This window comes from Corvus brachyrhynchos, unplaced genomic scaffold (genome assembly GCF_000691975.1).
Source record: "Corvus brachyrhynchos isolate BGI_N302 unplaced genomic scaffold, ASM69197v1 scaffold191, whole genome shotgun sequence".
Taxonomy (NCBI): domain Eukaryota; kingdom Metazoa; phylum Chordata; class Aves; order Passeriformes; family Corvidae; genus Corvus; species Corvus brachyrhynchos.
The window spans coordinates 291,120-294,560 of NW_008236487.1; the positions used below are offsets into that span (position 1 = coordinate 291,120).

General features: G+C 47.8%; 1 protein-coding gene across 1 annotated transcript in view; it reads right to left on the bottom strand.

The window, feature by feature from the left end:
* Positions 1-2,807, bottom strand: part of LOC103624682 (sodium- and chloride-dependent betaine transporter) — a 54,857-nt gene extending 52,050 nt beyond the window's left edge. Inside the window, exon 1 of the mRNA XM_017726212.1 lies at positions 2,604-2,807. The gene's annotated coding sequence lies outside the window, so the exon portion shown is untranslated. The remainder of the gene's footprint in view (positions 1-2,603) is intronic.
* Positions 2,808-3,441: the final 634 nt, after the last annotated feature.

The following is a 3,441-nucleotide window of genomic DNA, read 5'->3' on the forward strand; positions in this document are numbered from 1 at the left end:
GTCGGCGTGCCACCCCTGGCTGCCCCCCCCGCTGACCCACCTGCAGGGAGAAGCCACGGCTGCCCATGTTTGCCCAGAATAATCCCGCCTTGTAACACTTTTGCTAACAAAATAGGAGAAACTCTGGTTCCCCCATGGGCACAACACTGCTGCTTCTTATGCTGAGAACATGCCTTGCTGACTGAACAGTATGTTTGCAGGGAATTTTCCCCTAGGCATTAGTATAATTTATTTTTTATGTTTATGGCTAATTTCTGCTCGAGTAAGCCTGTGACTTCTGACAACAGTTTCACTGTAACTAATCACAAGTGAACATAACCAAAGCAACAAGAGCTAATGAGGCCCCACAGAACCCCGACGGGCTCCAGCAGCCACAGCACCGCTCTCCTGCTGGGCTCCAAGGGAGGAGGAGGCTGCCCGGAGCCTTTATCTTTGGAAGTACAGGCAGGGTAAGACATCCCGTTTCACAGCATTCCTGGTACGGGAGAGGATGAGGCAAGGGCAAATGGCTTAGGAGCCCAGAGTCAGCAATAAAGGTGGTCAGCAGGGAGGACTGGCAATGCTGGGGAGACATCTGTACAGCCTCTCTGAGCCCCACAGCAACGCTCACTCTTGATCAGAGACCAAGAGGATCACAGAACAAAGGCAGGCAGAGGACACAAGGGTAGGTGCCTGTTTGCTCCTGCTTTCCCTCCCTGCTTCCTCAGGGCAGCTGAGCCTGGTGTTGTGGGACATGTGACAGCAAACACCTCTGATGCACAGGGCACAAGGATGTGAAGGACAAGGTCAGATGGAGACACAGAGAGGCACCTGTTGCTGCTGCCCAAGGTGTTGCAACTCTGGGCAGGTCAGGTGGAGAAGGGGGTAACCAAACCACTGATAACTTCTTGGAAGTAACAGCTTCCCAAATGTGCCTTTGTGCTCCCCCACACATGCTTCCCTTATCTTTGCCATGCAGATCCCCCTCCTGCAGGCTGCTAATGATGTTAGCACACAAGGGCTCAGCCAAACGCCTGCTCTGGGAGATATGCTCATTTGCACCTGCCTGTAGGACACACTTAACAGATTATTTGGGGATCTCTGCTTTACAGGATAAGGTATCCCTCGAGTTAACATGTTCATCTTACTCTGTTCTCTCCATTTATGCACCATGGCATCCAACACATCCACTCTTCTTGTCACCAAAATGTGCAACATGACTCACAATACATGCTTCTACAACAGCCATGAAAAATTGCCTTGTAGACATCACTAAAGGTGAAAGGAAAAAGACTTCTCAAGCATCTGTTCAAACATCCCAGGATTTGGGATGCTCTCCATGACAGCAGATGCATCCTCATCCACAGGTCTGTCCCTCAGATCTGAAGTCTTTTCCCTGCCCTATGTGAGCATCTCCATCCATGGACAAGTAGGGCTGAGTTTTCTCCCCAGGCACCACTGACCCAGAAAGGGAAAAGCAGAGCCTGGTTTTCATGGACAGATGGATGGACAGGTCATTCCAATCACCAATGACCTGGGGCAGAATCTCAGGGACTTCTTTATTTGTAGGTGAACTTCTCATTTGGAAAAAAAGGAAAAAAAAAACCCAAAACCAAACAAAAACCAAACCAACAAAAACCCCACAAAACAAACCAAACAAAACCAAAAATCACAACCCCCACCACCACCAAACGATCCATGAAAAAAAAGGCTCTTTAATCTCATGCCTGTTATCTAGTAAGTAATGGGTTGAATTCTCAGACTAAGTTGTAGATTTTGTATTCTGAAGGTGGGAAATACTCAGTGACCACACACCTCTTGTCTAAAGAGAGATCAGCATCTCCCAGCTGGTGAAAGTATGGTGCAAATTCCACAGACTCCAAGGCTGATCTTGGATGCAATGAAAATCCCTTTCACCATATTCCAAATCATAAACAGTCACTGTATGCTGAAATCACCATATTCCAAATTTCACCAAATTTTTTTTTTAAGCATGGGGTCTTAAAAGTGCATGGAAAAAAAATTTCATGTCTGGAAATTTCAAATAAATTAATTTCAAATTTAGTTCATCAACCTTTTCAATGGCCAAGATAGAATATACTTGGTTCATATGTCAAGCCAGGTGTCATCAAATCTAATACTTTCCTTAAAGTCCTGTCAGAAACAAGACACTAATTTAAGAGTATTCAGCAAAACATTTGGTTCTCTCGCTTATCTGACCTACCTAGCTCATCCAATGTTTTACAGCAATTGGGTCATGTAAGAACACAGGCTTGGGAGACTTCCTGGCTTGTATATAACCAGATCAATAAGCCACATGCCCAATTCACTGGACACCAGTCTATTTTGAAACAAAGAAAGTCACAAGCCTTTCAGCAAACTCACACTTTGCCTCCATGCAGCCAAGTAGACTTTCTGTATCAGCCAGATTTTAGAGATAGCTGCAGACAATCACAGTTTTCTATTATGGTTAAAATATCTTCCCAGTGGGACAAACCTGTTATAGATAGCACTGGAAAATGAAAGTATAATTCTATTTAAGGTTAAAATCGCATGAATAAAAAATCTGTTACTGGAATTTCTGTATTGAACTCAGTTCTCTCATTTCTAGCAGTAATTTTTACCAGCCAGTTCCGTATCCATGTGGCAGGGCAGCTGGTTGGCTCTGTCTTCCTTCCGTTGTGAGTCTCCTCCAAAAGGGGCTTTCCCTGGACTTCTGGATTCTTTACTACCCTTAGCTCATGCATGAGCACCTTGAAGCGCAGTCGTAGCAGGAGAATCTGGAGCTCTGAGGCTTTTAGGCCGCCCATGAAAACTGTGGCAGCCAGCTGAGCTCCCGACCTCCCAGTGTTCTCCAGAGGCAGGGAGGGAGACACGCAGAAACTTGAGATTTTGATGTGGGAGGTGCAGACCTACCAAGGGGGCAACCCATGGTTGCACATGCGGCCTAGTAAAAGGAACCCACCCACCTCACAGTCCCTGTGGAAAATAGGCTGGGAAAAGGGAAAACAGGCTGGTAGTGAGGTTTCCACAGCCATGCTGGAAGGAGCCAGAGAAGCCCTGGAGGGCCACAGCTCCGAGGGCGCTCCCTCCCGGAGGTGAAATCTGCACCGCCACAGAGCCTCCCGGCAGCAGATCCCCTCCGTGCTCATCGCACTTTCACAGCCTCCAGAACCAAAGGTCCGCAAACTCCTTTCCGTCACAGACCTGTCTCCCATCTCAGGTTCCTAGGCTCCAAGAACACTAAACTAGGGAAAACTAAGCCCAGGAAAACCAAACTCAGGAACATGTCATTGCCTAGAGGACTAAACCCGTTCGTGCCACAGCTGGGAGCAGAGTTCTGAGATCACCGTTCCCTGCGGGAGGCAGATGTCTGCAGAGAAAAGCTCCACAGGGAACCGGGAAGGAAGGGGGAGTAGAATGGCCGTGTCACCGAGGCGCCGCTGCCCCTCACGGCCGGGC